The sequence below is a fragment of the Tympanuchus pallidicinctus genome, unplaced genomic scaffold (assembly GCF_026119805.1).
Source record: "Tympanuchus pallidicinctus isolate F22 unplaced genomic scaffold, pur_lepc_1.0 scaffold19, whole genome shotgun sequence".
In the NCBI taxonomy this organism is placed as follows: Eukaryota; Metazoa; Chordata; class Aves; order Galliformes; family Phasianidae; genus Tympanuchus; species Tympanuchus pallidicinctus.
Genome location: NW_026294710.1, coordinates 7,095,773 through 7,121,561, shown reverse-complemented (window position 1 = coordinate 7,121,561; position 25,789 = coordinate 7,095,773). Strand labels below are relative to the sequence as shown.

General features: G+C 36.1%; 1 long non-coding RNA gene across 3 annotated transcripts in view; it reads right to left on the bottom strand.

Moving 5' to 3' along the window:
- The window catches only part of LOC128079589 (uncharacterized), a 64,670-nt gene that overhangs the window by 22,238 nt on the left and 16,643 nt on the right, over nucleotides 1–25,789 (bottom strand). Inside the window, exons 1-2 of one of the 3 annotated variants that reach the window (XR_008206222.1) lie at nucleotides 13,511–13,823; nucleotides 10,102–10,229 (exon numbers count right to left, since the gene is read on the bottom strand). This is a non-coding gene — a long non-coding RNA (uncharacterized LOC128079589). Of the gene's footprint in view, nucleotides 1–10,101; nucleotides 10,480–13,510; nucleotides 13,824–25,789 lie in introns of those variants that run through there. The other 2 variants (XR_008206223.1, XR_008206221.1) reach the window with 2 other exon arrangements.

Sequence of the window (25,789 nt, the reverse complement as noted above, 5' to 3'; positions counted from 1 at the left end):
TTCCCTTCCCTTCCCTTCCCTTCCCTTCCCTTCCCTTCCCTTCCCTTCCCTTCCCTTCCCTTCCCTTCCCTTCCCTTCCTTCTTGTATTTTACTGAGCTTTTTTTTTTCACTTTTTATTTTAACATTTACACACACACAAACACAGATATATAAATAGTCTGTCTCTGTAATTTTTCCTTTCCCTAACAAATTAGTCTTGGAAATCCCTACAGAGACTGTCACAGATCTTTTCCTTTGTCTTCTGCATACCTGTAATACCATAAATTAGTCACAGATATCACACTAAGGACTAAGCACTGTCATTTCTCAAGAGTTTGATGGCTATATCAATTTCTTCTGCTCTGTAGAAGAAATTTCCCAACAAGTCCACATTTCTGTCCATATAAACTGTGTTAGTTGGGAACAGATATGTATGGGTCAAACCCAAACAGGACTTCAGTATCAAAAATGCAGTAGCAAAATGGAGTAACAAATCTTGTACTAGAAGCCTGAAATCCCTTTGATCAGGGTTTAAGGCCTATGATGCTGGACACTGAGAATAAAAACAGCGAGTACTTTTAGATTTCCAACTTTGGCTTACAGTTGCCTAGACAAAGTAGAAGACAAAAGGTGGAGGCAGGTGTGTACTTTCTTAAGTCCTAGAGCCACACTGAGGTGTTTCTGTCCTTGCACACTCTCTCTTAGTAGCCATTTGCGCTTCTGATTCTGCTACGCATTCCTTACCACTTCTCTTGCAGCACTGACGCAGGAACACATCAAGAAAAAAGAGTTGTTTTTTTGATTTTTGTTTGTTTCTTTGCTTTTCTCCTTTCAATAATTCACTGGTTATAGCAGTCATCATTCTTTGTTCTTGGATCTTCCTGAAGATGACTTATAAATCAACTTTTCTGCAGTAAACTATCTTTTATGCCAGCCTATTTTAAATAACAATTTTAAAAGCAGATGTGTTACTAAGTTCAATTGCAATTCATTAAGGTTTTTTTGATCCACTCCACTAATTTGCACTGAAGAAGAGAGGTACAAAAAGACCGGATTTTTGAATTAAAATTAAACAAGCAGTCAGATGAAACTTAGAATCAGAAATCAGGACAGGTCTTTCAGGAGTGCGATAGATAACTTTTGGATAATTACTTTGGAATTTTTCTCAGACAGTACTGCCTGAAAAACGTAAACTTTAAAAATTCAAGCCTGACTTTCAGCTTTCCTCATTTACCATGATGTCATGTTTGCGTTATTACTTTTGCCTCTCCAAGATTCATCTTATGGACCTAATTAAATGAACTGCATCCACACAAACTGGAACTTGATCAGAAACCAGAATGAAATTGAGATGTGGTACAAAAAGTTAGAGGCTGATGATGTCAGACTTTGTCCTTACAAAGTGCAAGGTATGGAAGTTTATCATGAATGTAAAAGAATGTAACAGTGCTTGTTTATAGAGCAACCTGTTCTTCAGGTAGCACTGCAGTTTACACAGCTGAAGAACGATCTCTGCATGATTAGCCTTAAGTAAGCTTCACTGAAAATTTTCAGGTTTCATTTCAGGAAAATTTTCATTGAATGAAAATATTTTCTTTTGCTGCAGTTATACTTTCTACAAACAGTTTTTCCTAAACTAAAGGAAGGAAGCCAATTTCCTACCCGCTCTACCAGTGAACAAAGCACTGTCAAGTTAAAACCACTGTACATGTATTTCTGTGTTGTGCTAAGTATTTAAATCTTTACTAAACAAAGAAAAAGCTCCATTGGGTCCACTGCTACTATATATATTGTGAATTGTTCAACAGCGACATGCCTGAGGAAACAAACTATTCACCTGTGGAAATACTTTCAAACTTACTTATAAATACAGTGACGATTCTAAAGTCTGACCTGCAGAATGAAGGTGATTTTCTTTCCTCCCCAGCATTTCTTTTCCTCCTTCTCTTCATATCTTCCCATATAAAGCTAGTTAGTTAGTCAGTTTGTGAATAGTACTAAACTGACTTAAATCATATTTAACAGCTAATTACTTACAGAGTGACAAAATTTACTCAACTCTTGAGAATAGTCTTGTTACACTTAGGTCAGTTGATTCTGCTCTAGCACATGGACTCAGTATCAGCACAGCATTGTATTGCTCATACAAGCCTTAATTTTCTATGTTGAAATAACCTTGCTTATTATTTATATTCCATTTTATCTTTACTTTCTTAGCCAGCTCATTGGCATGTTAACAAAGCCATGATCTCAAAATAATGATAATTCATTTTGGTGAGGTTCCAAGTAGGTGAATTTGAATGTCATATGTTTGGTCAACATAAACTAAAGTAAAACAGAGAGAAATATGAAAGTGTTTAATCATACTGCGCTGTCATGCTGCTGGGGAAACTCATAAACAGTCAATTCCAGGCTGAAAACACTGTGCCAAACATTTGTATCTGGGACAGGACTGTATGTTCCACCCGTGTACTGAAGGAGAGCAAGTATTAACACACACATTTCAGTACAGCAGAAAAGCCTTTGAAAAATGAAGGATGTCAGGGCAGAAGGTGGGGGAGGGTGGTCTGAAGGGTATTCTGCATTCAGAAAAGAAAAAATTATCATTTCTCCTAATATGGAACAGCCTTGAGTAAAATTATTTCCTATATAATTCATTCAGAAAAGAATAATGGAAAAGAAATCCTGAGGGACAACCTTTTTTTCCCCCTTATGGAAAATAAGGTTTCTGAGTGACAAATAACTGAATTTGTTACAATTAGCATACATCTTCCACAGTGAAAACAAGATCAAACTCAGGGCTCTCTGCTCTGTATACCTGTCATATTACTAAAAGTTTTACTAAGCATAGGAAGGAAATGATACCAATTTGATGTTATTTTTGGCTGTCAACCCCAGGAGTTGGATGAGAAAGGACTGTAATAATATTCCAACCTGCTTATAAAGATTTAAACCCATATCTTTCAGCAGTGTCCTAATCACTCTGTTGGTCCAAGAGGGAAGCACACTCCACATACCTACTGCTGAAATTGCTCCAGAATTTGCTGGTGGAGAAGAGGTCAGAAGGGCAGATGGGAAACAGATTGTATTCCAGTGGTAAAGCTTTAGCCTCGGAGAAACACGGTCCCTCTGGTAACACTTGCACTATCGCAGGACGTGGATGGAATGCACGTTTCCTTCCAAGCTGCAGTCCCAACATCTGGGATCACAGATGACATAAACCCAGCACCATAGATACAAAAGTTTTGCAATGAGTTAAACCACCAAGTTTGTCACCTTAAATACAAAATATACAAAACTCTTTCAGCAGGTGGGATGAAGTGTGTTCTAAACATTGCCTTACCAAATAACCTCTAAGAGGAGCTGGGCTTCTGCGAGCTGAGCAGACAGTGAACCCCAGACCTGGAATCTTCCAAAGATGGAGCAAGAGTCCAAATGTTGCTCTTGGATAAAATTATATTAGTGCAAATTTTAAGCCATCTTCCTGAGATTTCTAATTCTCTCCACAAAATCACTGGAGAGCCAATGAACTTGATTCAGGATTTTGGCTCCAGTTTGGGTTCCGGTTGACAAACTTTTAGGTAGCATATTGCATAATTCATAGATGCCTGCATCTACACACTAAGCCTTAAGGTAAAATTCCCACACGGCACTTATGCATAAAACAGTTCCTGTGTCATGTACTTTTTCGTAGTCTTCATTTGTACTGTGAAAGCTCATCGTATTTCTAGCTTTACAACATAACTTTCACTCTCATGAGCTGATTCTGCTGCTATCCTGGTCTATGGCCAGCTCTTAGTCAAATAATTTGATGCAGGTGGCTTAAAATTTATTTAAATTAATAAATAAATGAAAATGAAGGCAAAATCAACAGACACTTCCCCTTAGCATACAATATGTTTTCTGCTATCAGTCTGTTTAAATTATAGAATGTCTGGTCTATGTCTTCTCAATTTCTTGAGCAGCACTTAGTACAAGTAAACAGGGATGTTCAGCAAAAACTAATCTAAACAGAGCACTCCTTGATTTACTCAAAATCTACAAATTAGAATAAAGACAAGGCTGTAGTTTCTTGAATCTCCTCTCTGACTGGTAAACAATGACTTTGTGGGCCAAAATCCCCTTCCTTCAATTAGAGTTGTATATCATTATTGCATTCAAATGACCACACACAAATTGATCTTTCCTAATGTCTCAGTGGCACACAGATTTTCATTCTTGAAGAAATTTTATTTCTACATTTTCAATTTTGCTTCCACTATTTGAGAATTTAATCATTTTATTTCTATGAAACCTGCATTTATCTAAGTAGATATTCTGAGTCCAAATCTTCTTGGAAGAATATCTTCCTTTTCTTTTTGCTTCTCACAATCATAGAATCGCAGAATGGCTTGTGTTGGAAGACCTTAAAGATAACCTAGTTTTATCCCTCTCCTGTGGGTAGGGTTGTCACCCACCAGATCAGGTCGCCTTTAATGCCTTTAAAGATGGAGCATCCACAGCTTCTCTGGGCAACTCTGAGTAAAGAATTTCTTTCTAACCTCTTAACTAAATCTCCTTTATTTTTGTTTAGGATTCCCCCTTATCCTATCACTATCAGACAATGTAAAAAGTGAGTGCCCCTTACTTACTGTTGATAAGACGATTGTATACGTTGTATAAGACTTCAATTTATTGCATATTCACATCTGCGTATGGTTGAGATCACCCTCAGACATTTAGGCACATTTCTTTGTCTCCATTTCCTCCTCCTTTGTTTGGTTACTCCCTAGCTGGTTCAGCAGCCAATATTTGGGATCTCCATTCTACTTTAGCACAAACAATTTAAGTAACTTCTTCCAAATTAATGTAAAAGAAATCCTTACAGTTTATGGGTACAGTTATATAAGAACTTATCATCCTAATCTTGTTTGATTTTCATCTTGTTAGATCTGAGAGATTCTGTATTACTGACATACAATTCCGAAAAGGAAAATTGTTGCCTAGGATTTGTAGTGTAAACAATTCTTAGTGTATACACCATTTTCCCCTGCTGTACACACCCTGTAAGTTAACTGCATCACAAACAAGCTATACTAATTTAAAGAACATGTGTCTCGGCTTTCTTTCAAATAAAATTTGGGCTTGGAAACTGTACATCTGTAAATCTGATTTAGAACCACCTCTTAACTTTTTTATTAAGACAACAGAGAGGACAGTATAGAGCCAATTACCTAATGCTCCCTTCCTGACCTCAGCAGAGTCAATGGGAGCTTTCTAAATGACTTCACAGAGCCAAAATGTTGATCTCGGCTAAATCCAAATTTTGAAAAGAATAGGAAGAGCAGCACCCTCAGTTTCTCTTACATGACTGTGTGCACTAAAATGGGGGGGGGGGGAGGGAAGATTTTTTCTAAAAAAACTTATAAAACTAAAAAAAATTATGTCAGACCTCTTCTTCTAGGTACTTTATCATTCAGCAAAAGAAAGATACTGCAAGTACCAGAAAACAACGTAAAGCATTATGCACAGAAGAAGACCTGTCATTTTGGGGTGTTTTCATTTAATTTAAGTCATAATTGAACAATGATAAAAAAAGCCACTCATCATTCAAGGATTGTTGAGTCCCAAAACAAAGTGACACAGAGCACCTTTCTACCACACAATAATTTTATATTTTGCTGCAAAATTTTCACAGAACAACAGAGTCACAAAATGGCTGAGGTTGGAAGGGATATCTGAAGGTCACCTGGTCCAAGCCCCTGGTCACTTGGTCAAGCAGAAACACCTAGACCAGGTGGCCAGTTACCCAGGAACATGTCGAGATGGCTTTAACTATCTCTAGTATCTAGTAGGATTTTAATTAATTATTAGAGGGTCTTAAAAGCAGTGACTGAAGAATACTAAAGTAGCCTATTTTTTGTGTGAGGAAAATAGTTCATCAGTGGGTATGAACTTAAATACCACGGTTTCTAAACTGCAGTTGTTGGCATGACCTGACAGTTTCACAGCGGAAGACCTAGAGGGCCTATTTCACAGAATCACAGAATCACAGATTATACCTAAGCTAGAGTTTTACCAAAAGGTACACGTTAGTTCAGCACCATAACCCAGAAAACACATAATCCAGCTCTGCACTCCAAGCTCGTCAATCACTTCCCAATTTAGCCTTCACATTTTCTCCCCACTCACTCCAGTAAAGGAGAATTGTGAGTTATGGAGCTGTTTACAGCAACTGCATTTCAGGACCACAGGAAAGAAATATTCAAATCCGCATGCCCTTGATAAAATAACATTCAGTATGAATGCTTCCAAATACAAGTTTTAGCATAAATCATTGGTTTCACACAGTGTCAGTGCAACAGTAATTTTCCTCCCACAATTTCTATAATAGAACTATATTAAATAATTTTAAAAAGTGAGAATATTGAGTCCATTTCCTTCCCCAGCATCCAGAAACTTAAAACTAGCCTTATATTTTCCCAAGAATATTGTAAGCCATACTAACGAGAATATTTGGGCTTTGGTGATTATGGAGAATTAAGATACATAGAAATTTTGGGAGGGATTCTATTCTGATTTATTGAAGCTGGGCACTAAACAAAAATTGATGCAGAACTCAGAGAACCAGAAGACAATGACAGAAAACTATCTGGTAATTTAACTGCAGAGAAAGGCATCTGCGGACCATTTCTTGATCTTCAAACTTTATTTTACTACAACATTTTAAAGTGAAAAGGACATGACACATAAAACTGTATGTTAAAGATGTCTTCCCCTCAGCCAAATTTGTTTTTCTGAATATCCTTGATGGGATAGGTGCCAAGTTTCAAGAACTGCTGCTATTTGTTATGCTGTTTGGGCAATTGTTCTAAACCTTGACCTCAGAGTTTGCAATTGAAATTATTTAGAAAGCTTAGCTTTCAACATTTTGAGAACACTGAGTGATACAGCTACAGTTACAGTAAGTAGTAAGCAACGTCTAATGTCTTGCATCACCTTTAAAATAAAACAACATTCTCTTCTTGCCTGGGGATGGAGACAACTGTCATTCTCTTGTCCTATTAAACGGCAAGTGTTTCATTTGCCCAATTTGTTTATGTCTTAGTGACTTGTAGTAAATGGTGTCATTGAAACATATATGACCTGAGACCTTTGCCCAGGCATAAATGGAAGATAGACAATATGAATTGTTGTTTTCACACTGCTTCATGTGGGAAGGCTTCTAGGTTTGTAAAGCTGCATATATTTAATAAAATAGTTACTCGTACCAAGTTAACATGATGTAATTATTAAAAATCTAGTAAAATTAATGTCAGGTACCGTACTTGTAAACCATTGTATCAGTTATAAAGCTAGTAGTCAAACAGTAGCGGCTTGGTCAGATATAGTTTGAGCTATTTTTCAAACTCCTTGGGAGGGAACGCTTTCTCTTAATAAACACTCATTTCATTTTATAAGTATGCAATTGGAAAATTGCAAGCGAATGAAGCATCATGTAAGCAATTATGATTCTGATACAAATTGCAGTTTAATTATTAATTGTTGCAAATGTATCACACAAATTAATCAGTAATAAAGAAATGAACAATTTAGAATAATTTTAGAATTAAGAAATGTATATTTAGGAAAACACATGCTTAAACACATTACCACTGATGGGTAATTTTAAAACAATCTAGTAAAATTAAATATGCATTAGGATCAAATTTTATCAGTAATTAAGTTTACTTGACCATTCCTAAAACTTCCAGTCAAAGCTGCAATAATAATGTTTACAATAGTGACAATAACAATAATGACCTTTCAAATATTCGGCTTGTGTGTAGTCTGCTGACGAATAAATATAGATTTTTTTAGAAAGTATGATTTTGTTCCATTTCAAAGAAGATATATATATGTATAGCTGCACAGTGTCATTCAGCAAACTCTGAACAGAGTCATTGGACTCTCAAATAGTTTTCCATCTAACGTAACATTAAAACTACTGCCCTTAGCTCAACAATAAACCTCAGCTGCCTAAAATAGGAATTTCACCTCTATAGAGGTCTCTGAACTTTTATCATTTCCACCTTTGGTCTGCAATATTAAGTTCTGACACAGGAAGAGAACTGCAAGTTGTGAAATAACAAAAAATAAAGCTATTTTTTGAATCATTTCCAAGCTGGATTGAGGAACACTCTTGGAAAGCTCTTGAGAGAGCCTGTTCTCACAAGATTTGCAGCTCAACTTTCTGATGAAAGAGATTTGAATAAACACGAACACAAGCCACTAAAACCTTTTGTTCTGTGACTTCTCAGGTGGAGAAAAACAATTAAATAATGAATGTCTTGGCTCTGGAAAGTTAATTATTGGATGATTCATGGTGCTGAAAAACAGCACTGGAACTAGTCCAAACTGTATAGTTATAATACTTGAAATAAAAAAAATATCATTTTACTGAAGCCAAAACACAAGAACGCTAGCAATGTGTTCTGGTTTTAATACATCTTGGCAAACACTAGAGACATATGAATTCAGAAATGGCAGTTTAGCACTATGAAGTTCAAGCACCAACTACTTCAACTCAGAAGGATGTACTTCCTTACCTTTCATTACCTTGGGATGTATTTCCTAAGATAGTTTAGCTGCTGAACTGTAACAAGTTATTAATAAAGTGGATGGATCCATTTATGAAATATATAAAATGACAGATAAACTTTGAAAAACTGTATGAAATTTGTTAGCTTATTTTAAAGTGGAAGTTTATTTTGATGTATACAAAAACAAATCTGCCGCAAAAAGTATTATTTAACAGATCCCCTCACATTGATTTATTCTTCTATTTTTAATCTAACTGGATTAACACACTTGCAGTTCAGCCTGAAGAAGACAAAAGTTCAAGAAACTTGAAACTGTCCATTCTTTGTGAAGCTTTTACAGGTAGAGGTCCAACAGGCAGAGATTTACAAAACACGCCTCCCCCCAGCAATTACAGCACAAACAACAGTTACACATCAGCTTTGAGAGCAGACCAAAGGCAGCATGTTGAGTCTACTGTTTCTACTTGTAACCATAACACATGGTCTCCTTAATAGTTTTGTCCAGCATTTATAATCTTATTTTTTTAAAGAACTAGATATTCCAAAGTATCCTTTTAATTGTACAGAGACATTTTGCTTGATGTGTTATTTGAATTCATCTACAGTTTGCAGTAATTTATTTTTGTGTCAAGGTTGTCCTCGTATTTAATAACTTTTAGTTACTTTTAGTAATCAAATTTGCTTAGTAAAACATGTCCATTCACATCCATTTTCACTTTTAAATGGCACAAAAACCAGGTTCTTTTATTCTCCTCATAAAATGAGATTTCCATTCTGTCAGTTATCTTAGCTGCTCTTTCTTCAGTTGTTTCTGAATATAGGCAATTGCTTTTGCTTTTTCACACAGACTGCAGATTAGGTCTCAGAAGCTGTGATCATATTGCTTTAAAGCTTCCCTCCTTCTGCTTCAGATACTTGATCAGATATATGTTGGGATCACATTTGAATTTTTCATTGTTTCAGGCTATTGGTAATGCATAGTCATGCTGTGATTGACTTTAATGTACAGGACCCAATCTTTCTTAGCCGTTTACAATGAATTATTCTCTGTAGCATAATTGTTCTTATCTAATTTATAAATTTCTAATTTAGATGTCACATTATTACATCTCATCTCATTACCATCACACCAAACCATAAACTATTTTGTTCTTTTTGGATATCATGACATTTCTTTGTGATGGCATCTACCAAATTTGTCATCAGATTTCTTTAAATACATCTTTTATCTAATGCCAATATTGCTAATGGAAATATTAAGTTAGAACAGCCTCAGGACAAATCATTAAAAAATCTAATTATCTTTCTTGAATGTATGCTGCATTCTCCCATTGTCATTGTTTAAAAAACAAACATTGAGAATAAAGATCTTGTTTCACAATAAATAATTTTCTTAAAATAAGTTGAGCATTTGCTGTTTTTCTAGTAAGGTAATGTGTTTCTTTGACACAATTGAAATCCTTGCTCCCCTGGTAAATTCTGCAGATGGGAATACAAGAAATTTCATTTGTGCTTAAAGTAAGACCTTTGGAGTTGTGAAGAGATTAAAAACTTACTCACAGAGGATGTGAAATTTCCATCCCTAATGAAACAGAACACGAGCAACCTGATCAACATTGGCCCTCCCCTGAGCGTGGAATTGCACAGGTTATTTCCAATTGCCTTCCATTTCGAAGAGTTCTGTGAATCTGTACAAACAAGAAGTGTTGAAAACTACTACATTCATCTAGGTTACCCAGAAAATAAGGCACCTTATTACCAATATTTTAAAAAGCCACTATTAATACTAAATTTACACTGTTATTGCTCTTCTTTCCCATTTAATTAAGCACTAGTACTGCAAAATAAATGTGCCAATTGGTTTTCATCAGTTAGATCTTCAGTGACAGCACTTTGCCCGCACTTACTCCATATAAATTCAAACAGTACAGAAATAGACTTATTGATAGACAGATAGATAGACAGATAGATACAATGACAGATAACTAATTCTCTTAGTCACAGCAGTTTGTTTTCCCTAAATATAGTAGCTTCACATACTGTAAAGTAGATTTCTCATTATGGAAATGTAAAAGAATAGCAAAACATGGCTTACACATGTGTTTGTGCATACTTATATAAAAAGTATGTCTACATATGTCCATGTATACATTCACACACACATATATAAAAATATGTACAGATATGTATGCATATGCACAAATATATATATTTTTAAATATAAAAAGTGCCACCCTGATGTATAAAACAACATACAAGATCAGGAAAATGTTTTCTACAAATGAGAAAACAAAGGTTAGAGTACACTGTCTTTCTTCCTTTAGCATATATTATGTACAAACGTATCTGCTAATAAATACACATGTAGCTTCAATTTAGAATGCCACTGAAGATTTGACAAACAAGTAAAATCATAGGCTGGAGATAGAATAAATTTTTCTGAGCAAAATTATACAAAAAGAAATAATTTCAATTTTAGTACTTATTTTACTTCACCTTTACATTGTTTAATATTTTTTTCTATACTCTGACATATGAACCTCTGTTTAGTTATGCAGCATGAATCAGACACAGAAAATCCAGTAACTCATATGAAATTTTGAATTCAAATACCCCAAGGTCCAAAACAATTTCAACAATATCACCATACCTTCATTTTTCCGTTCTATTACTAAAGACATAGTATGCATGTCCACTTCTCTAACACCATTAGAATGAGGCTGTAGAAAATCTTGCTTACATTTTACTGTGTGAACAAATCCACCTTTCTACCCAATGGACTTTTACAACTCCAAGACGGTGGGACATGTTTCACCTCTCTGTCTTCTATCTCAAACAGAGCCCATCATTGTGTTATTTTCACACTTTTTTGTATAGGTGAAAAATATGAGATTTGTAGTTTGCACTGGTATACTAGATCTGTTCCTCAAATAGACAATGATCTGCTGTGGATGTGAATTAAAATCCGTCAGAAGCCAATGTTAATGTGGAACTGCGGTATGGGGAGCTGGATAAAAGCTGCTGTTTTCTGTAAAATCCCATACAATCTTGAGATCACTGATCCCTTCAATTCTAATCCAGAGATGAGGTCCCCAGACTGAGATAATGATTGGGCAGAGTTTCAAGTAGGCTTTCTATACCACACAGACACAGGTGAGAACCCTGTTACTCCTTCTGCGCTATACCAAATATTAATTGCTGTGCATCCTTGCTCTTGATTATTTGGAACAAGCATTTATTTATTTTATCAAAATAAATGTTTCCTCCCCTATAAAACAGAATTTGTGTTAGTCTCCTCCACTGCCAAGTGCATAGGCAGCTTCTGCAGTACTGTATGGATCACTGAAAAAGAATGTGCACTGTAAAATGATTCTTTTTTTTTACTCCTCTTCACCTTCTTAATTCTGTCATCCACTTGTGCATATGTACAGATTTTGAAATCTGGAAATCCCACATCTGTCTCAAACTGAGGTTGCTTAGACAGAATTTGGGGGGGATCTTCTGTCTGTCACTGAGCCAGTAGGTTTCTCAACTGCTTTTATATCCAGCTCAGCATGAATCCTCTTCTGTAGCATATTTTCATAGGTATTTCATCAGTTTTTTTGGAAGGCAAAAACAAAGAATTTGGAATCAAGATACAGTTGTTTTCTTTTAAATAGAGTTTAGATTCAGTCTGGATTTATATCCAAAGTTTTGATTTGAATATAAATTGACAATCATTATCTATGTTCTTTATTTATATTAGTAAATTTACTATATCCTTTCAACTAAATTCTTACATTTGAGAGAAAAAGGAAACTCAGGTTTTGCTAATTGAACTTTTTGAGTAAAATTTCCTGTAATTATGCTGACAGAAAAGAAACTGAAAATCTGGAACAGAGACTTCAGGGTACAATTCTGCTCCCCTGAATAGTCCAGAAGGTTGTGAAGATAAAAGGCCACGAATGGAACTCCTAATTAATTGCTTCTGAGGTTTAGGAAGCCCCAGGAAAAAAAAAATATTTTATATTAATGATTTCAAACTCTACTATGAGAAACAGCCCAGTTTGGATTCATTATACCAAGTAGTTCTAGGATACTGTTCATCATGCATCATGTTTTTCAAGAGACGATTTTACAGCTACAGTCTCTACTTTTTGTTCTGAGGGAATCCCTGAAGTCTAAATTGCACCTTTGAGATACCATTCCGCCAGCAAGGGTTCCTGATCAGATCTCAATAATAGAGATACTGCAAAATATCATTTTGCAAAATTTATCATGATGCTATTGTTCCAGCTGAAAATGAACGAAGGAATCATAACTGAGGAAATACAACTAATGAAGTATTTCAGGCTCTTGTAATGTGAGATCTCCTCAAGTCTGGATTCAAATCAGGACTTGAATGTGAATTTCATGGGAACTATTGATGCGAGGGAGCCTACCTGCTATTATTTAGAAATCTGAAAGACAATAATTGTCTTCAGAGAAGTTAAAGTAAAAGAAGTTGCTGGAAATTCAACAGTATAAATGGAGTAATGGAAATTTAGTAATTTTAAATGACAGCTGACTTATTACTTGGCAATTCTAAACCAAAACTACATTTTGAAAAAAAAGAAAAATTATCATTCCTGATTTTGATTTTCATCTACTTTCCATTGCTAGCCAGAAGTTAGAGTATTGTTATTTCTAAGTCTTGGAAACTGCATGACAAGTCTTCTCTTGGGAAATTTCTAAGAGGCTTTTGCAGACACAAAAGGCCTGTAGAGTTCTTATAAAGCACTAAAAGCTATCTTTGTGATTCTTTTTCTGAAATCAGATTGGAAAGGACTACACTAAATACAATAAAACATTATTTTTTCTTCTTGTAAGGAAGAAAATTGCAATAAAAAATAAATCTTTTGCATTTCAGTGTTTTGTTGACTTTCTTGCAGTCTCCTATTTATTAAAACTGAGGAAGGTTTGAAGCCTTGGAGTTTGTAATAACACTTACAGAGAGGTTTGTCACTGTTCCTCTACACCATGTTAAAACAACATTCTTATTATGCACTCCAGCTCATTAGAAATGGAGAAGAACCTGCAAAAAATAAGAATCCATTTACTAACTGCTCTTCCTTTTCCATTTCTGAAACAAACCAGTGAAATATTATAAAAGTCTGTCTGTATAATTTTGCCTATTTTGACCTCTGAAAAATCCTCAAGACAAGTAGTGGCAAAACAGACTGAAGAAAGAGATGCCTGAGGTACTTTTTGCTCAGCTGCAAGCAATAGAGTGCTAAAACCTTTAGCTATCTGGGACATGAGGACAAGGTCAAGGACAGTAACATTCATCCCATATATCTTTGCAGGTATATGATGTTTTTCTGCATCTGATCTAGTTACCCTTTCCATGTAGTCAATAGAACTAAACAGGTAGGAGGCAAGTCATCTGGCTTAAATTAGCTTTTTATTTATGAGGTGATTAATTGTTTCCTATTTTTCTTCAAAGATTATGAACAGATATAAAGTCACTAATTCAGGTGTAGATTAGGGAAGAACAGCTGTTAAGATAAATTTCATTCAGGTTATCTTTGTGTTTTCTTCAGACACTATTGCATGTTAAACTCTGTGATGCTGCAACAAGACTGAGCCCACTAACTTAATGACATTTTTGAATTCTCTATATGTGGCTCAGCAAGTGTGTATAAACAATTTTCAGCCAAGTTCTACATTCAAAGCAGCTTCATTTTGAATATTCTGTTATAAATGGGGAAAATAGAGATATGTTTTCAATGACATTAGGGAGGTGAGGATGTCACACATAGCTCTCCTGGGTGAAATTTCAAACTATTCTCACTGATCAATAACTTGCCAATTTAATACCAGTAACTAACTAAATAAAGAAAAGTTGCACTAGACTGTAAGCAAGTATCAGAATTAATCATTCTAGTTTTTAGGTGGGGTTAATTCTAAACTGACCGCTTTTTACATTTCCATCTTCTTTCAGTAATCTCCACAACTTCAGATGTTTCATGCAATCACTTGCTTGTTTTTTGTTCTTTAATTTGTAGGGTTTTTCTTGTTGTTTCGGGGTGGGGGTTTTTTTTTTTGTGTTTTTTTTTTTTTGTTTGTTTGTTTGTTTGTCAACTGAGAAGCCAATCCTCTCCTTTCCTTACAATTCAATCCAAAATAGCATTACCTTTGTGTGTTTAAATGGGAGAGCGAGGAAAAAGTTTGGGTTAAAATAAATATTTCACTTGGATCTCCATTACATGTGTGAGAGTGACTCAGATTAATTTTTTTTTCTTTGAGTGCTGAGCTACATTTACTACCTTCCAGGAAAGTGCCACAACTGTTGAATCATAAGCATTCTGTCATTCAGTGTTATTAATGTCTTCTCCTGACACATTTTATCTTGTACAAATTTGAAATATTTAGAAAGACAAGCCATTCTAAGGGAGTGTAGAAATGTTTAAGCCAACAAACAATTCTCCTTGGCTTTGCATTTTATTCAAACTAAAACAGCTGGAACATAAGAGGCAGAAGAAGAACCAGTTTGAGAAAGCCAACATAATAAAGAATAAGAGATTTTCTCTGAAAGTCTGAGAACCGTTGTTCAAATTTCTGTAGGATTGGAAGTACCTGGGAGTTGTTGGTGAATGGCTGAATGTATCCAGGCTATAACAGAGAAAGCATGCAAAACAGTGACTCCATCACTCTACTTTGAAACCTGGCCTTGACTTTTCCCAGAAGAAAACAGTAAATTTGGGGCCTGAAGAGCTTTGAGACTAATGTCATTACATTTTTCAAGTAGTAAAGTATTTACAGATCCACAAATGTGTGTTACATGCTGTTACCAGCTTTTGTTTGAAATTCAATTGTTGAAATGTGCTACCTCTATGATGTTTGATATCCAAAGCTTCTCTTGGGACCTGTATTTCATAGCACATCACTTCTTGTCTGGGGCAAATGAGATTTCAGGGATTCAGTCCTTTGAAGTTGTTTCCTTTCTAAATACAGGTAATCAGAATAACCTGAATGAGATGTATTTTTGTAACTCAGTCTTAAATACATTACTGCTGTATTTATTGTGCCAAATCTTCTGCCAGGCGGTGTGGTCTCTGATTCCTCAAGCTACCTGATGAAGAACAACTTGTGAATATGCTAGTACTTTTCTCTAAAGCACACTGGTGGAACTATGCAACACTGGAGAGGCTCCTGTTCTCTCATAATTACAACACGTGTGGTTTCTTCAGTGAAAAGCGTGAAATGACCTTAAAGTTATGCTTCTGGAAACACATAGGACTTGTTGGGATTGTATGGGAAGACTATTTAACATAAAGGATGTTCTGGTGCAATTTCATCTGTTATCTTCATGTATCCTTGGAACATGCTCTCTTCAGAATGAAGAAAATTAAGTGCCAGCCTTACAGACTTGCCTAATTTCACTATCCTAAATCATAATTTGGAGGAACTACTTTGTTTTTGGCTGGTACTTTGAATTAAGATAGTTCATTTGTTTAAATTTCTCTAAGATGATACGTGCAGAAGACCTCTTTTCTTAGGGTATTTTTTGTTTGCTGTTGTTTGTTTTTGTTGCTATTTTTTCTTCTAATATTTTACTACATAGAACTGCTTCAAGACTTCAAGAATCTTGTACATATATATATATATAATATTATCTCACGTCTTTGAACAAAGTGTCAGCAGACTGTTATCTGACACTCCTAGGTGCTATTATTACAGTACAATTAGTTCACTGTTCTAACAGTATACTTTTGTCTGACATTAATTAATCTTGGTTGTTGGAGGCTTAATTCCAGCATCAGATACCACAGTGTAGACACCCATCAGTGCAGCTGTTGACATCTGCACTAAATATCTAATCTGTCATTATGGAGATTGTGGAGGTTCTGGCAACATGATCTGTAAAGTTTAGGAAGTGATTTAACTCCCTATAATGTGCATACTCATACACAGTCTTATGAATCTTCCTCTAGACTTCACTGACAACACTGAGTGAACAGTGAATGCATAGAACTTAGATGCCTAACTCACATGTAGACTCCTAAACTCAAACTTCAGAGCCTGGTCATTAAGTTCAGTCAAGACACTCTGCTCTGTATAATAAAATTATTTTATTTAGATATTTCTCTTTAGTAGTACACTCTTTTAGTTAGTACTTCAGATTTCATTACATAGAAATTATCAAGTTTTGCAGAAATATTTTGTATTACTAGGAAGTAAACTTCTGAGTACTTTTTTCTTGCCCAGTTTCAGTCTGACTACTTTCAGTTTGCTTAGCCAGTAATTCTTCTTGTAAAACTCTGTATAATTAAATAACATAATCTGACACTTATGACAAAACTATTATCCAAATATTCCATTCAAATCTTAATTTTGTCCATTTGTAACCTGCATTTTTTTTGTATATTTCCCCCCTTATGTCCATGAGATACATTCTCATTAGAATCATAGAATGACTTGGGTTGAAAAGGACCACAATGATCATCTAGTTTCAACCCCTCTGCTGTGGCAGGGTCACTAACCACTTGACCAGGCTGCTCCAAGCCACATTCAGCCTGGTCTTGAATGCCTCCAGGGATGGGGCATCAGACCGGATGGAATAATCCAAAGGATCCTGATTAAACATGCATACTGCATTCTACAATAAATTAAAGGCTAATTAAATGATCACAAATGGTCCTTATTTTCTCTTATTGCCATTCCAGAGCTATCTTTATCCCCTGATGCTAGAAATTTAAATAAAAGGGAAAGTATGCATAGGAGACATAGCCTTATTTCCATTGTTTTTTTTTTTATTATTATTATTTTTCCATTGTGAGATGAAGATATAGACAAAGACTGGAAGTAAATTTATACACATATTATGAAGATTTTGCCCTGACCAGACCCAACCCTGGTCTAATTTCTAAGCTCTGAAGATACATTAGCGTGTCATTGTACTTTAGTGATAACAGCAGAGTCTCAGCAGAGCTCAGCAGGTTTGGTATAACTCTAAGCTAACATAACCAGCTCACTGACAGATTGGAGCTGGCTCACATCCACATACCCTGGAGTACAGACAAAATAAGTTCAAGTCTATCTGCACGTGTTCATAAAAGCAAAAGCACAGCTGCACATCCTAAAAGAGAAAGGGAGTGGCTCAGGCCAGAAGCTCACCCCACTTCCTGCCTAAAAATGGAAAGGGAACTGAATATTTGAGGGGAGGGGGAGAATTGTCTGATTTGATGACACAGTACACAGAGTTGTGCAAGGAGTTTGCCTTTCAGAGAGGCATGGAGCTACACTTCCCCTAGCACAGAGCTATTGCTAAATGTTACAGTTAATCCTTCAGGGTATGATTCCTATGTTAGCCTTTGAGCCTGCATGAGATCATCCAGCTGTAGGAAGGAGAAATACTTGGCAGAAAAGAAAGTAAGGCAATGTGCATATGTATTTGGCTCCATCTTTCTCCCACATAACACTACAATTTTCTTTCTTTCAGGTAGGAAGGAAAATCTGCTAACAGTTTAGCTTTGTGTGTCTCATCTTTGTGAATTCATTTTTATTCCTAGTAATAGCAGAATTTATAATAATTGGATTTTAATAGTAACATAGAATTATTAAGGTTGGAAAAGACCTCATCTAGTGCAACCATTAACTCATCACCACCATGCCCACTAAATCATGCTCCTAAGTGCCACACATAACTTTTACGTAACATCTTAGAAGAATTTCAACTTACTTGCTTTAAATTTTCCAGACAATATAAGCTAAGCTTACAGATAAAGTGTTGTATCTATTACCAACAGAAATACAAGCAAAGTCATATTTAAGGCAAATTTATTAAAATACACACAATGTTATTTGCTGCCTATTGCCTTAACTTAATTATTTTAGAACACCAAAATAAGTATTTTGGAGAAAAGTTGTATTTGGAGGAAAAAAAAGGGGGGGGGGATAATTTCTCCAGCATGTATATTTATAATTTCTCAGTAACACAAATTAGATTTATATTTATGTGCTGCATTTAAATTGGTCCATTCTAATTTCTAAAGTCACAAGAAACAGACAAACATCACCTGAAATAAAATACAAAGAAGTTGTGTTGTCCATAGAAACTACCTCACTTTTTTTTCTGTAAGTTCAGCACTCAAGAAATGTGTGGAAATGATAGGGCTGACTGAGTCAGAAATCACCTGCAGGTGACCATAGAAAGCACCTGTTTTCAAGGGTAGATTGGCTTAATACAAAATTGTTTATGGTCTACTCTAAATAACAGAGGTAAGATGAAAATCTGTTCTGCCTAAAAGATGTGCAACTACATGTTAAAGAATTAGGTACTTATTTTTTCATCCAGTTGAAGGGATTTGAAATTATAACAATTTACAAATATTCTTTCCATACTTTTAGGCAATATTTTAAGATGTATCACTAATAATTCCTAGCAAAATTGGATTCCATCCACTACTGGGCATAATTCATTATCCAGAGAGATCAGCAAATATTAAAGAATATTAAAGAAACACTTAAAAGTAAAAATAAAAAAAAAACATAATTCTTCAGCCCTGGGAATTATCAGTAATAGGGTAAAATTAAGAAAAATTAGAGGAATTTAAAATGCTTTATCATCTCTTTTTTGTCAATACTGAAGAAAAAAAAGATAAAATATCCATTACAGGCACAGAGCATACCTGAAAAATTTGTCAGAATAGTGACTGTTTTTAGAAGCAATTTCTTAAGAAAAAAATAAACAACTAGCATGTATGAAATGGTAACAATAAATCTAAAAGTCATTTTGAAGGACCCAAGTTACACAAAGAGTGGCCTGTTATTTCTTGTTATGCCTGTGATGATCAAGATAGGTTTTGCTTCTTGTTTTGGGTTAAGATTTCAGTCAGCCATTTTTTATTGTATCTATGATACACATAATTATAATAAGCTCCAGATCGCTGACTTGGCCTAAGTTTTCTAAAAAAACAGAAATGAAAGACTGCACCACTGCAAGACACTCAGTAAATCTGGAATGATTTAGCTTTAGCTACTCTACTGAAATATTGTCTTTATAACCTGGGTAGAGAGAAATTAATTTATTTCCTGTCATGTATTTTTGACTTGGATATTTCTGCACTTCTACATTATCTACATCTTGTAATAGATTCTAACAATTCTGCATGTTAACATTCAGAGGCTTTGATTGGTGCTTTTCTTCAAAATTAGGTCAATATGTACTTAGTTTTAATCCTCAAGAAAACAAACGTATCATTGACAAATCACACTGATGCAAACATTGAGAACAGAAGAGTGCTGGAGAATATTTACATTGCTGATAGAAAAAAAAAGCCAGCTAGGAATGAAGTTTACAAAACTATCACATCAAAAAGGAAAGACACTAACTTTATGTTTTCATGTTCAGTTTCAAGAGTTCTCAATTTCTGCCAATATGCAATATAAATTACAGATATCTCAGTGCTGTTTCTATTATTCTTATTCTTTATAATAAGAATAATTATGCACAAAGAAAAAGAGCTTGGCTAATAGCTTAATCCATTGAGGTACTGAGCTCACTTTTGAAGATGTTGGGAGGCAGATACATCTTTTCTGGTACTTATCAGCAAGAAGCTGAGGGAGAACATCAGATTTTGAATTTCAGTGAAAATATGAGTTCAGCATAGCAAAAATTAATGATCAGTATTGATTAGAACAATTAGTACAGCTACATAAATTTCTCTAGTTCCCTCCCCCCCTCCAAAATAAAATAAAAAAATTAAAAATTAAAAATTTAAAAAAAAAGCACTGTATACTTTCACAAGAAGAGAAACCCTCGGATGGGTTCTGGGAAGCAGAAGCATTCAGAGGGCCTCTGTGCACACCTACAGGGGTATGAGACACCAGAAGTCCATACCTCTCTAAAAGTAAGTTCTTTCTCTTTGTCAGTCTGCTCAGAGAAAGATATACAGGATAGGCGAAGGGAGTACATGGGAGGGAGGCAGGAAAACCCAATTGTGGAATCCCTGTGGAATGCATGATCACCAGATGTGGATGATCTGAGGCAGCACTCTGCAATGATAGAACAGTTCTTGACTTGATTCTCTGAAAAATGTCCAAGTACTTCTCAGTGAGTTCTTCTCCCTACTGCTTGATGAGGTTAAGGAGGCTAATTTTTGGACTTCCTTTCTGTGTGTTGTGGTTTAATCCAGCAGGTGGCTGAGCAGCACACAGTCGTTCCCTTGCTCCCCCCCTTCCTAACGGAATGGGGGAGAGAATCAAGAAGAAAAAAAAAAAAGTAGAACTCGTGGGTTGAAATAAAACTATTTGCTAAGATAGAGAAAACGAAAAGAAAAATAGCTATGATTATTTATATATATACATATGAATGTATATAGCAGGTGATGCACAAGCATCACTCCCCAACCAATGACCAGCTGGCCCCCAAGCAGCGGAAGAAATAAAGATGAACTCCCACCCCCTTCAAAATTCCAGGCTTCCTTATACGCAAGTGTTTATAAGTATAATGAGATTAAATAATTTACAGTAGTAAGGTCCAAAGGCCAGGTTTATGCTATGTTTTTGGCAGAGATATGCAGAAATAAATCACAGTGTGCAATGGTGATTATGATATGAAGAAGATCCCGGGGTGAGGAGACAGCCACCCAAAGCTGCCAGAAGCAGACCATCCTCAGGAGACCAGCTGATGCAGTGGGGTGTGTTTGGGAGCAGCAATGTGACACCCCCAAGTATACATAGGGCAGCACTTAGCGAGCACAGTGACCAGAGCATGGTGCAGCATTTTGTGTGGCAGATCCAGTAGGGAGAGTGCAAGGTGGGCTGCTTACTTCTCGTCTGGGAAGAGGAAGGTACAGCAGTCCTGAGGGGCTGAGGCAGAAACCCAGACAGAGAGGCCACAGCCTCACCGGGCTGACACGTGCGCTCAGACAGATCTCCTGTGGAGCAACAGAGCTGCCCAGACCTTCAGTTGTGGGGAACTCCAGAATCCGGAAGGAGGAAATTGGCGTGGCTGAGCAAGGACCTGCTGGTTGAACTGCAGGATAAAGAAGGACATGTACAGGCAGTGGGAGCAGGGATGGGTGGCCTGGGAAGAAAACAGGAGTGCCATATGGATATGTAAAGATCAGATTAGGAAAGCCAAGGCATGTATGGAACAGAACTTGGTGAGAGATGTGAAGAAAAAAAAAAAAAAAAAAACAAGAAAGGGATTCCATAGTACATTAGTCAGAAGAGACAGCCAGGAAGAGCGTACCCCCTCTGATAAATGAGAAGGGAGATACGGCAACAACAGACATGGAGAAGGCTGAGGTATTTAATAAGTTTTTTGCCTCAGTTTTCACTGGCAGTCAGGCTTCTCATGTCTCTCATGTCACAGATTCAAAGCATGATAAGCGTTGGAAGGGACCTCAAGAGATCACTGAGTCCAACCCCCCTGATAAAGCAGGTACCCTACAATAGATCACAAAGGTAGATGTCCAGATGAGTCTTGAATATTTCCATGGAAGGAGACTACACAGCCTCTTTGGACAACCTGTTCCAGTGCTCTGTCACTCTTACCGTAAAGAAGTTCTTCCATATGTTTGTATGTTACTTCTTATATTCTAATTTCAGGCCATTAGTCCTTGTCCTGTTGCTACACACCACCAAGAAGAGCCTGGCCTCATCCATTTCCTTCCCATCTCCCTTTAGATATTTATAAACATTAATCAGATCCCCCTCCTCAGTCTTCTTTTCTGCAGGCTGAACAGATCCAGGTAATTCAGCCTTTCCTCATATGGGAAACGGACATCCCAAAACCTCTAGGCAGGGGTTAGGAGAGCAAAGTCACTTCCACTCAAAGAGCAGAGTAATTCCAAGACCATCTCATGAGATTCAGTTTGTACAAGGGACCTGATGAAATACATCCATGTCCTAAAGGAGCTGGCTGATGTGGTTGCCAAGACACTTTCCATAGTATTTAAAAAGTCACGGCTGTCAGGCAAAGTTCCTGGTGACTGCAGAAAGGGAAACCAGTGGAACTATACAGGTAATGGTGGTGACTATGTTGAAAAATACTGTTTTGTAGCTGAGTTTTTCCTCTATCAAATAATGTTATTGCACTCTTTGTATCTGTTGGCATTTCCATAGAAGCATTATTTTTGTAGCAATCTGCATTTTTTATCCTGAAAAGCAGATAAAATCCCAAACAGATACACCTAAGTATCAAAGCACTCAAAAATAACATCAATAATTATAAAAAAGAAATCTTCTAATTCATTAAACTTAGCTGATATGACAGCTTGATGCAATAACAGAAACCGACTGTGATCCTATATACTAACAGAGCAGAATATACTAACAGAGCAGAACAGCATGATGTTTTTCCATTTTGCATTATCTGTGGAAAGTTTCAGCGTAGGTGTCAGTGGTCTTTCCTATCTGTGCCACAGCCAGTATCATCATGTGTTTACTGGTTACGAGTTTGACGTTGTGCTCATTCACTTATCCTCCAAAATTCCCAGCACAAACAAAAAGACAGTACTTGCATCATAAGTTCAGTGATTCATATCACAGCATCAGGCTTCCTCTTTATTAGACCTGGAACTACTACCAAGATGTAACAACTATTTGTAGAAGAGCAAAAAAAAACCCTGCAAGTTCCCTTAAGCAAAAGCGGAACTGATAATAAAAAACGTCAGCTTAAGAGGGTTAACAGGGTCATGGAATCATTTACGTTTTGTCTGGCGTGTGAGTTTCTGGGTTTATGTTTAGCTTTTAAACAAAAGCAATTATTGTGGTAGGAAAGAAGGGAAGAGAAGTCCAACAACTTTTGTACAAATAACAGTTCTCCAAATTAAGATAGTTAAAAGATCTCATTCCTATATCTTGGAAACTGTGTCACTGACTACAAATAAATGTGCCATCAAAAGCACAAGGAGAAAACAATTAAGAATTCACTGCAGACACAGCAATCAGTACTCTCTGAATCTGAGCAAATACCAATGCTCCTCTTATGTTTTGTAACTACTTTTGTTTTTACTTAATTTTTACTTAATGGATCAATTTTATTTTAACTTCTGAAGGTCTCCAATTTTGCCAAATCAAATTTCTCAGCTATTTTTCTCTCTCTTGTCCACTAGGTCTGTGCTCTGAATTCTCATTGCATTTCCATGATGAACATTCAGAAATATTTTGCAGGAATATTTTTCTATCTCTATTATCCTTACCATCCTCTCTTTCTCACATTCATACAACCAGTTACCTTCATGGTACATCTTCATACACATCTGCCCAATGTCACTGAGGATAATGTCCATGAAATGCCAACTTAGATAAATATAAAAAATATACATATCTTATTTGATAATAATAACAACAAAAAATATCACAGGGGAAATATAAGTTACTGTTCTTTGTCAATACTGAAATTGCCATAAAAATGTCAAAGATGTAAGTACATGAAAATCTAATGCCGACAAAATAATGTCAAGTATTACATACATAGTTTGCTCGTATCAGCCTAGTGCAATCAAACTACATTCACAAACATCAAATGAAGCAGAAGCACAGTACGGAAAGGAAAACTTTTATTCGCTATCAAAAGGAGATAAGAACAGGTTACCCAAACTGGTTCCACAGGAATTACTAATTGATGTCTGGCATAGAAAGGGATTCAGTGGGGGTTAATAAATCTCAAGAACTATCAATAACCTTTTTGCTTCAAGGTTTCATTGCAATATGTCACAGCGATCCAAGCACTACAGCCAAGCAGGAATGGGAGTTAGGCAATCCACAGCCTTTTGCTGGACATTTGGGAGAATTCCCATGAAGAAGCACCTTGAAATCTTTTGCCTGTCTGCCAGATTGACTACACAGAATCATAATCTTTTCTTTCTCTCTTTTTTGTCCTTAGAGCTGCCTGGTTTTATTAACAACTGTCATTGTTAACAAAAACAACTCAAGCTTGAAAGTCCAAATCTATATCGATGCTGGCTGCCAGCTCACGGAATTGAGTAATGCAAGTGTTAGTCACAGCAGTGGAGTAACAGGGTAATGTAAAACCTCTCCTTTTTGTTCACACCCCAGCATTCCTGGCATCTGAGCCTGGACTGCCATGGAAACAAGTGCTGAGTCAGACCGGGGGGATGGAGAAAGAGCTGCTCTCATGGCCTGTGCAGGACAAGCCCTCTGCTCCTGCACCAGCAAAAAGCCACATCCATTCCATCGTCTTGATGCAACTATGAGGCCCATATCTGGGCTTGCTGAGAGATTTTAGACCTTAGATCTTATTACAATAGCCAAGGGATTCGGGGAATGCCTTCTAAACAAAAGCAGTTTTTTAAGAATTCCATCCGTCTCCTAATATTTTACAGTATCAGAACAAAATTTTATCTAGAAGAATTTTTTAAGTTATTCAGATGTCATGTGATATATATGGCTGTGTCCATGTTCCAGACAGATTACAGAGGCTCCAAAAATCATACCCAGACCTCAGCAGGGGTAAACTGACATCGTCCTATTCAGCTTGCTGACTGCAATATCTACAGTCAAGATGCTCAGAGCTGCCAGTATGTGAGATATATCCCCTCATCTGCAAATTTTGTACAGCCTTTTATCAGCAGAAAAAAAATCTGCCTGTCCTCAAAGGAAAAATATGAAATTTAATTTCTTTTCTCTTTGAATTGTTGGAAGCTCAGTAAGTGATATTCATTTTTCCTGTGAGGATCCTTCCTCCTTCATAAGTACTCTTCTTTCCAGTATTTGCTCCCTAAAACTCATGAAGCATTTTATGAGCTCTATAATAAAACTTTGTTCTTCCATGCTCAAAATAACCAGTATTTATTGTCATGGCTATGACTCAGTGGAGTCTGTTTATTTGCCTGTATATTAGACAAATGAGAAAAAAAAAAATGTAATGTTCTATTATACAAAACTAGTGTATTACATACTATAGCTGAGTTCTGCAGTACTGCAGACATTCCCGGGATTTCTGTTTTATTGGAATGAATCCACATAAGGAGTATGAAGCATGAATCATTCTGACTTAGTCAGTACATTACTTTTCTGGGAGGAGACTTGAAAAATAGTGTATCCGTGTAAAACCAGAGGAAAATGTAGGCACCACTATAAACAGTACTTTCATTTAGTTGGAATTTGCCAAGGACCATAGGGCTAACATCTCTGTTCTTGCTAATCAGCAATTAGGATAAGTGCTAAGACCTGCAATTTTGCAAGTCTCCAGATGTTAGAGGAGCCTTTTCACTTCTCAAGATCAGACTTAAAATAAATTACGGGGTATTTA